The sequence below is a fragment of the Lampetra planeri genome, chromosome 73, assembly GCF_965212315.1.
Source record: "Lampetra planeri chromosome 73, kcLamPlan1.2.h2, whole genome shotgun sequence".
Taxonomy (NCBI): Eukaryota; Metazoa; Chordata; class Hyperoartia; order Petromyzontiformes; family Petromyzontidae; genus Lampetra; species Lampetra planeri.
Window position 1 is genome coordinate 889,966 of NC_136178.1, and position 10,731 is coordinate 900,696.

General features: G+C 50.3%; 1 protein-coding gene across 2 annotated transcripts in view; it reads right to left on the bottom strand.

Moving 5' to 3' along the window:
- Nucleotides 1-2,027, bottom strand: part of LOC144737732 (protein Jade-1-like) — a 29,036-nt gene extending 27,009 nt beyond the window's left edge. Inside the window, exon 1 of one of the 2 annotated variants that reach the window (XM_078620583.1) lies at nucleotides 1,517-2,027. The gene's annotated coding sequence lies outside the window, so the exon portion shown is untranslated. The remainder of the gene's footprint in view (nucleotides 1-1,516) is intronic. The other variant, XM_078620584.1, reaches the window with a different exon arrangement.
- Nucleotides 2,028-10,731: the final 8,704 nt, after the last annotated feature.

A 10,731-nucleotide genomic window follows, 5' to 3' on the forward strand; every position in this document is an offset into this window, starting at 1 on the left:
ACAGATTGAAAATGTTGTGGGTTTACTCTGCAACACACACACAGATTGTAAATGTTGTGGGTTTACTCTCCAACACACACACAAGTTGTAATTGTTGTGGGTTTACTCTCCAAAACACACACAGATTGTAAATGTTGTGGGTTTACTCTCCAACACACACACAGATTGTAAATGTTGTGGGTTTACTCTGCAACACACACACAGATTGAAAATGTTGTGGGTTTACTCTCCAACACACACACAGATTGTCAATGGTGTAGGTTTACTCTCCAACACACACACAGATTGTAAATGTTGTGGGTTTACACTCCAACACACACACAGATTGTAAATGTTGTGGGTTTACACTCCAACACACACACAAGTTGTAATTGTTGTGGGTTTACTCTCCAACACACACACATATTGTCAATGTTGTGGGTTTACTCTCCAACACACACACAGATTGTAAATGTTGTGGATTTACTCTCCAACACACACACAGATTATAAATGTTGTGGGTTTACTCTCCAATACACACACAGATTGTAAATGTTGTGGGTTTACACTCCAACACACACACAAGTTGTAAATGTTGTGGGTTTACTCTGCAACACACACACAGATTGTAAATGTTGTGGGTTTACTCTGCAACACACACACAGATTGTAAATGTTGTGGGTTTACTCTCCAACACACACACAAGTTGTAATTGTTGTGGGTTTACTCTCCAACATACACACAGATTGTCAATGTTGTGGGTTTACTCTCCAACACACACACAGATTGTAAATGTTGTGGGTTTACTCTCCAACACACACACAGATTGTAAATGTTGTGGGTTTACACTCCAACACACACACAAGTTGTAAATGTTGTGGGTTTACACTCCAACACACACACAGATTGTCAATGTTGTGGGTTTACTCTCCAACACACACACAGATTGTAAATGTTGTGGGTTTACACTCCAACACACACACACACAGATTGTAAATGTTGTGGGTTTACACTCCAACACACACACAGATTGTAAATGTTGTGGGTTTACTCTCCAACACACACACAAGTTGTAATTGTTGTGGGTTTACTCTCCAACACACACACAGATTGTAAATGTTGTGGGTTTACTCTCCAACACACACAGATTGTAAATGTTGTGGGTTTACTCTCCAACACACACACAGATTGTAAATGTTGTGGGTTTACTCTCCAACACACACACAGATTGTAAATGTTGTGGGTTTACACTCCAACACACACACAAGTTGTAAATGTTGTGGGTTTACTCTGCAACACACACACAGATTGTAAATGTTGTGGGTTTACTCTCCAACACATCATCGTGCTGCACAAGTAACGAATTTGCACGTTCTGTTGACGTGACACAAACCGTACGAATTGTCTGTGTCGGGTGATGGCGAAATTGTATTTATATTTACACGATCTCTCCCCCCACCAAGAAGCAACCTATATAATGTATATTGGTCGCGAAAGCCTCCTCCCGCTGTTAAAGCCACAAGTTTTAGACCTTTACCTGGTCGAGGCCTCTCCTCACGGACTGCAGGGAATTCGCTGCGGCAGCGGCGGCGGCGGCGGCGTTGACAGCATCGCAGCTGACGCCCGCGACTTTCTATCGTCGTCACCACCTCGCGCACTCTCCTCCTCGCTAACCTCCTCGCTGCTGTCGTTACACAGAGGGTGCTTTAAAAACACACAACATCGACTAAAGTGTCGAGAATGTTGTGAGGCTGAGGCGGTGGCCTAGCGCAGCGGGCAAGTCGAGCGCGGCCTACACGGCGCAGGCTTCTTCGCGCCGTCTGCTCTCGGCCGATGGGGGTGGGGGGAGAAGCCAGAGAAGTCTTCGCCTGGTCCCTGCGAAGAGGGCGCGGGGCTCGGCTTGGTGGCGGGTTGACGACGAGGTGGAGGAGGAGGAGGTGACACGGAGGGGGGTGACGAGGTGGGCTGTGGTGGTGGTGGTGGAGGTGGCGGGAAAAGCGCGCCAACAACAAAAAGTGGTCGCCTCAGCGGTGGCGCGGCGCCATGGCGGTGACGTCACGCGCCATATAAGGGCATCGGCAGTTTGACCATTTTATATTTATTTGTTTAGATTTCATATTTTTTAGTTTATATTTTATATTTTTATATTTCCATGTACAGTATTAGTTTACAATTTACGTTTTTATATTTATTGTTTTTTTTTAGATCTTATATTTTGTATTTCTTAATTTATATACATTGTATTAGCTTATACAGTATTTTTATTTTAAAATTTACATTTTATATTTCTTATTTAACATTTTTTGTATATTTTAATATTTTATGCTTTTATATCGTATTTTTGTTTATATTTTAATTTAGTCTACATTTTATATTTAACACTTCATTCTATATTTATCTCATATTTAACGTTTTATATTAATTTGTTTTATCTGATTTAATATTTTTCATGATGTTCAATATTTTTTTTATACTTATTTGCACTTTATATTACATTTAATATTTTTATTTCATTTTTTTATTTTATTCATATTAATTCTATAATTTTAATCTATTTTGTATCATCGCCACAATACGGGGAGGGCGTGAACCCGGTGGGGAGGGGGGGGGTCTCCAGAGAGCGGTGATGGCGTCGCTCGCTTCGCTCTTCCTTATTAAAATTGTCACAAACCCACAAGTTCACGACTCTTCTGTTATTGGCTCTTCTATTATATCGCTGGACACCTGTCAAAGAGCTTAGAGCTCATCGGAGTCCTCCACTATCGATACACATTCGGGTAGTTCGCCGCTGATGGTGCTGCTGTTGTAACACTAATACTGTACAGGCTCGCGTAATGTTAATACTATTATTCCGCTAGTTTTGATATTAAATCGCGATTTTGTGTCAGTGTTTTGTCGCTTCTTTTTAGTTATTCCGATATTTAGTTTTGCCCGCGGTGTGTACGATGGGGAATTTAAGGTGAGGAATTTTAAGAAACCTGGCTTAGTAACCTCATTTCACCATCGCAGTTACACTGTAGTACACAACGACCAATGTTATTATTTCACAGATTTTACAATTTTATTAAATTTTTATCTGACAGCAGCGTTCAATTATTTTAGGTATTGCGATATTTCCCTTTGTGCACGGCGTGATCGATAATAAAATGTATTTATTTTTGGTTCGCTGCTCTGAACAGTCCGCTCCCGCGGTATTCCAAGGCTTGCTGCACGATATCGCAATTCCCACGATATGGCGATTATCGCGATATCGCGCCGCACCATACAACGGGATATCGTAATTACCACGATATGGCGATTATCGCGATATCGTGTTGCACCATACAACACGATATCGCAATTCCCACAATATGGCGATTATCGCGATATCGTGCCGCACCATACAACACGATATCGCAATTCCCACGATATGGCGATTATCGCGATATCGTGCCGCACCATACAACACGATATCGCAATTCCCACGATATGGCGATTATAGCGATATCGTGCTGCACCATACAACACGATATCGCAATCCCCACGATATGGCGATTATCGCGATATCGTGCCGCACCATACAACACGATATCGCAAGTCCCACGATATGGCGATTATCGCGATATCGTGCCGCACCATACAACACAATATCGCAATTCCCACGATATGGCGATTATCGCGATATCGTGCCGCACCATACAACACGATATCGCAATTCCCACGATATGGCGATTATCGCGATATCGTGCTGCACATACAACGGGATATCGTAATTACCACGATATGGCGATTATCGCGATATCTTGCTGCACCATACAACACGATATTGCAATTTCCACGATATGGCGATAATCGCGATATCGTGCAGCACCATACAACACGATATCGTAATTCCCACGATATGGCGATTATCGCGATATCGTGCTGCACAAACCAAAACACGATATTGCAATTCTCACGATATGGCGATTATCGCGATATCGTGCTGCACCATATAACACGGTATCGCAATTCCCACGATATGGCGCTTATCGCGATATGGCGATTATTGCGACATCGGTTTCACTGCCCAGAGACTTCCAACTAGTGCCAATTTACAACCCACAGATAGAGGATTCGCAATGATTTAGGTGTACACGTGACTAGAAAACTAGAGGCAGCTGAAGCAAGTCGCTGATATCGTCGTGATCGTCGCGTGGAAATTTAAAGCAGCGGCCAAATCCTCTGAATCCACGCGGTAACCACCACGGGGAGAGACACACAGAGAGAGAGAGACGCAGACTCCACAGATACAGCAGCAGCAGCAGGCATCGTCAGGGTCTGGGATCGAACCCACGACCTCCTGTATACCAGGCGAGGTAGTTAACATCTCCTAACCACCGTGATGATGATGATGAGAGAGACGCAGACTCCAAATATACATCAGCAGCAGACATCGTCAAGGTCTGGGATCGAACCGACGACCTCCTGTAAACCATCAGCATAATCACGGTGACTAGGAGATGTTAACTACCTCGTCTGCTACGCAGGAGGTCGTGGGTTTGACCGTGACACCTGCTGTATATTTGGAGTCGTGCGTGTCTCTCTCTCCACGCGGTCACTGCGTGGATTTGCCGCTGCTATACATTTCCACGTGACGATGACGATAACGACGACATCAGCGACTTGTTGTTGCTGATGTCATTGTTGACGGCCAGGCCAGGGCGGCCTCTGAACGAGAGCTACTCAGCAGCAGCAGCTCATTGTGGCCTGACACCTGGTGACGATGCATCGACAGCGGTACCCCGGAGATCGAACTTCATTCGTTCCAGGAGGCCATTCGAACACCGATTTGTTCGAACACCGAATTAATTTTCCCCATAAGAATTCATGTAAATGACATTCATTGGTTCCAGGCACAAGAAATCTCTCATTATAAAGCATTTTTACGCGAAGTTTACATAATAACAACTGATGAACTGCCCTTCTGGGCTTCTTTCTGTTGTGTGCCTCTTTTCTGCCACTAACTCTGAGTCTCTTGAACTCTTTCTGGCTAAATACTGATCCTAAGAGGTTTGTTTCTGCCTCTCACACGGTAAAACCTTTCACTGGGCAAGCGTCATGCACGCTGGCCATACGCGTCTCAGACGTACAGGCAATTTCAAGTCGCGAGTTCCCGTTCGACCTCCGAATTTTGTTAAGTTTCCGGGGCAAAAAATGTTCGTAAATATCGTTCGAACACCGATTTGTTCGAGTTCTGGTGCGTTCGATCTCCGAGGTTCTACTGTTGTTTAGTTTATGTTTTCAGCCAATGAACGTGTTTGTTGTTATAATCGTGGTACGTGTGTAACGTGATAAACGGGGGACTTACCTGCAGTAGGGGGTGATGTGTGGGCCACCAAGGTTCCCGAGACCCCAAGAGGGGGGGGGGAGATCCCAGGTCCCTCTGGAACTCTCTGGAAGGGGGGCGTGTCCAGGGTGTGGCCAGGGGAGTGGCAGGTGGATAAAAGCCGGACCCCTGACCCGGGTTCGGCAGTGTTCCTCAAGCCGAAGACTGAAGACCGAGCTTAGAGCAAGACCCTGAGACCCCCAGACCCGCTGTCCTTGTCAGGGCCGGCACTGAGTGGGCCAGTGGCCGGGACCCGAGGATCTTGGCTGGGTCGGGTCAGGATAGCCCCTCCCCCTAGGGACTGTAGCCAGAGGGCCGAGTGCAGAGTGGTCCCCCGTGTGAGGAGGCACGACAGCCCGGAGGCCAAACCTCCCCAGGTAGCGGGTGTAAGGGGCCGTTACCCCTTTGTGTTAGGGACCCTGTACATTAGTGTTTGTTAAGTAAAAGTGTCGCCTCAACTACCGGCCCCCTCTCGTCCTTGGGCTCACTACATTTAGTGTCAGGAGTGGCCATGGACACGAGACGCAAGAACCGCGCCAGGAGCCCGGAGGGAGACGACGACGACCAGGCGACCGTGGGTCCGGTGATCCTGGCTGGGGATTGTGAAGTGCTGCCGGCCGGGCAGCTGCCCCGGCCCGCCACCTCCCGTCTCCCCGTCACCGCGGAGCTCGCTGCAAGAGGCGCACCTCCGCCTTGCAGGCTGCGGCCACCATCCTCGGCGACATTCACCGCGAGGAGGCCGGGGCCGGGGTGAAAATCGCAGCACAGCGGGCAACGGATGCCACCGCCACTGGTGTTGAGGATCCCGCCAAAACTTTAGAATTTCCCACCATGGTGGGGGATGCTTCCGCCGGGAGCGCAATGCAAGACCCGTCGGGAACCAACCGGATGGCGTAACGTCATTGATGGCGCGACGGCCACAGGAGGCCGACATCTTGGCCGCCGGAGCTGCAGTACGCGCCAAGCCAAAAGACTCCGCGCTGCCCGGGGGACGATCGCCGACCGTCCAACAGCACCTGCCGGCGCTGAAGGCGCAATTGGACGGCCTTCCAGCCCCGCTTCCTCTCGCACTGCGAGATGGCCGGATGGTCGGAGGTGGAAGCGCTCCGGGCGCTTCCAGCGGCGTTAGACGACGACGCCCTCGCCGCGCTCATCACCATACCGCGGGGGGACCGCTCCACACTGCAACAGGCGCTCCTCCGCATGCAGGCGATCTACGGACCGCCGTCGGAATCACGCCATCACTTCAACAACAGAAGGAAGTTCTAGATTTGAAGCTTTCGTGACTGCAAGGATTCATACTCTTAGTTCTTTCGGTAAAGTCACGTAGGTAAAAAATGAAATTAAAATTACCTACGTGACTTTACCGAAAGAACTAAGAGTATAACAGAAGGAATGGTGAATCTCCCCTTGCCTACCGCAGTGCGCTGCTGGCCCTGACCAGAGCTGCGTTCCCGCGCATTGATCACGAAGGGATCGATGCGCTGGTGTTGGAGAAGCTCCTCAGCCTGGCACGGGAGTTGCGCATCGTGATGCCAACAGTGGACGACGACAACTTTTGCTCCCTGCATGCCTCACGGTGCATTCAGGCGCACTTGGTGCTACAGAGGGACTCCAGCATCGCGGCCTGCACTGCGCCGATCAACGCCGGCAACCCCGAGGAGGAACGTCACCAGGACCAGGTCTTCGCGTCCTCTTCGGTGCAGAATTGGCGATCCAACGATCGCCGTCGCCAACAGGATTTCCGCCAGCGGGGACGGACGCCTCCGCGCCGCGAGGGAGCGTCCATCATTTGCTACAACTGCGGCCTGCGAGGACGCGTGTCCTCAGGATGCCGCGCTCCTCGCCGCGCTCGCCTTCACCTTCGCGACGGACTCAGGCAAGTCGCGGCACCTCACGTTCTCGGCCCCCACACGACACTCGCACACTCCGCCACGCAACACATCATGCGCCGGGGGTGGGGAGCCAGGGGGTCGTAATGGGGTTCGGGCGCTCGGCCCTGGTCAGTGGACCGAGTTAGCCCATAGAGTCGTGGCTGCCGCACAGGGATCTTCCGCCATTGTCGGCTCGATTGAGGGGGTCGGCAACCATTATTTCGGACCTCGTACACAACATTCTGCCTGATAAATGTCGCCCCTTGTGGCCTGTTGACGTGCCCTGTTTTGCCGCCAACGGGGATTCTTTGGGTATAATTGGATGTATCGATGCCCAAATTTGTATTGGGGATGTCAGGTTGCAAGGTCCCATGTTGGTCTCCTCCCCCCTCGCCGTTCCGTGCCTGTTGGGTACGGACTTCCTGGGTAAGATAACGATCAAAATGTTGATAGACCAGGGCTGCATCGAGCTCCCCTCCGGCTGACGCGTGACGTGCCTACCCTGACCCACTCGCTTGCGCACGGCCTACGCGACGGTCCCGGCGTTAGCATTCCAGACAGTGCGTGTTCATCCGCGATCTCAAATGTTGGTGCCTCTCCCCTTGCATCGGTCGCCGCGGCGGACGGTGTTTTGTTGCGACCGTCTAACATTGCAGAAAGGGGTCTGGAGCTGGCCGAGGCTCAGACGCTTTGTTCGGGGGATGTGGCACCCTTCATCCAAGTCCTGAATGCAGGTTCGTGAACGACCGTCATCCCACAGGGGACGGTGCTCGCTTACGCGGCACCGGTGCCCCCGGGTGATCCGGTCGTGGCACATGTCAGTGACATGTCTCATTCGCACCTGTGCCTGGACCGCGATGAACAGTGGATTGACGCGCTCTGTTCCGCTTTACAACGAGGGAAATTGCGCGGTTTGTTACGGGAGTTTCTCCGACGCTTTTAGTCACGGCAAATTCGACATTCGGTGTACTAAATTGCTTATCCACCACATTGATACGAGAGACATGGCTCCCATTCGCCAAAATCTTTTTCAGCTGAGCCCCGCCAAAAAGGAGCATGTCCGGTTGGCCCTTAATGACATGCTGGCACTGACATCATCTCCCCGTCCACCAGCCCATGGGGTGCCCTCATCGTCCTCGTCAAGGAAATTGAACAAAGTCCCGGTGGCTGACGTGTACCCACTCCCGCGCATGGATGAGTACCTCGATGCCTTGGCCGGCGCCGCTATTTTTCGACGCTCGACCTCCTCTTCAGACTCTGGCAATTGCCCCTCGACGAGGAATCTAAACCTAAGATGGCCTTCCGCACTCCGCAAGGCCTCTTTGAATTCAATCGGCTGCCCATGGGCCTGCACTCGGCCCCAGCGACGTTCCAGCACCTCATGGAGCCGGTACTCGCTGGGCTCCAGTGGGACTCATGCCTTCGACGACCATCTCGAGCGGCTGAGGGCCGTTTTCATTAAAATGCGGGCTGCAAATTTGAAATTTAAGCCCCAGAAGTGTCTTCTTCTGCGGGACTCGGTCCGCTACCTCGATCACATCGTCAGTCAGTCCGGCATTGCCACGGATCCAGAGAAAACAAGTTGCGTCCGCACATAACCAACCCCCACTCCTGTTGGGGATGTGCGGAGCTTCATTGGTTTTGCCTCCTATTTCCGACGTTTCGTGGCCGGTTTCGCTTCAATGGCAAAGCCCCTCTATGCCCTGATGGCCAAAGGCACGAAATTTCAGTGGGGGACGGCGGAACAAGCTGCATTCGACTCCCTCCGTGACGGCCTGGTGAACGCTCCTCCCCTGCGATACCCAGGTTTTCCCATGACGTTCCTCTGGACACGGACGCTAGTAACACCAGGATTGGAGGGGTGTTGTTCCAGGTCGCCGCCGGTGTCGAGCGTGCCGTTGCCTAAGGCAGCTGGGTCTTGACTCCCGCGGAGCAACAATACTCTGTCACCCGTAGAGAACTGTCAGCAATTGTTTTCTTGATCCAACAGTATAGGCCATACCTCTACGGGCGAGATTTCACGGTGTGTTCCGATCACGCGGCGCTCCAGTACGTGTTGCGTGTCGACCAGCCTTCCGGACAACTGTCACGCTGGCTAGAGGTCCTCCAGGACTATACGTTTACCATCACCTACTGTAAGGGCGTCCGACACGCCAACGCCGACGCACTATCGCGATTGCTGCCCGCTGGCCGATGTGCTAGCTTCACGGGTTCTGGGTGTTGCAAGTTGACGTCGGACGATTCGCCTCCGAGCCTTGCTGCCATGGCTGACGTTGATGCTGCCCCACATTCTTAGGTTTTTTCGGTAAAGTCACGTAGGTAAAACATTAAAATTAATAAAAGTAAAATAAAATAAAAATCACGACGTTTCGGAGGCAACACAAGCTTTTGTCTTCAGGTGGAACCGTCACAGCCACGACAGCTGTATCAAGTAAATGAGAGATTGCAGGAGCTACCACTCCGTTTATATAATGGTTGGAGAGGGGTGAAGGGCCAAGTACAGCACACTTTTTATTCATATGGTAAGGTGAGGCTTAAGAGGGTGAGCATTTGTTATGGAGAGGTACGGTTTGTGACTCAACCTGGCCTACCTAACAATAGCGTGAAAAGGAGAAAACAACTAAACATGGTAAACCTGTAATAGTTGTCTGTCAAATAAGATTGGTCAAATAAGTGTAGTTAAATCTTTTTTGCATGGTTAATCACATCTTTCAAATGATTACTCAGTTTGTAACCATCATCACAGTTGAAATTATATCTGTGTTTGTATATTTGTATGGCTTAATTTTAATGTTTTACCTACGTGACTTTACCGAAAAAACCTAAGAATATGAATCCTTGCAGTCACGAAAGCTTCAAATCTAGAATTACTGCCCCACATTGCGCGCCCACGGCGTCTGTCCCACGCGATGCTCTGTTGGACCTTACCTTCGATGAGTGGGGACGTCTTCAGCTGGACGACAGGTCCCTCCTAAAATTTCGTCGACGCGCCTGTGACTCACGCGGCGGTACGGGTCGGGGGGGCCCCGCTTCCTTTGAAATAAGTGACGGGCTCCTCATGCATTGGGATGCTTGCTCGTGCTCCCACAAATTGGTGGTGCCAACTTCCCTGCGGGGGAGGGCGGTATGGGCGGCACATGAGCGACTCTTGCATCTGGGGATGCAGAAGACACTTGCCATGCTACAATTGGATGACTTCTGGCCGGACATGGCAAGCGATGTCGCTGATTCTTTTTGTTAAGGGGCTCTTCTTCCACCTCCAACCCAGCTTATATATAAGCTCCTAGCTTGGCAGTGTCTCATTCTTCACCTGAAGACGGCTGCTTGCGTTGTAGCCGAAACGTCGTGAGAATTATTTTATTTTCCCTTCTACGTGACTTTACAGAAAGAACCAAGAAGATGAATCCCTGCAGTCACGAAAGCTGTAATATCGAAATCTAACCGCCTCTACGGGAAGGGTTTCCACATAACTTTGAGATCCTTCAACAAGCTCCGGGATAAGAAGGCTCAGCTAATCGAGTCTCTCACCTT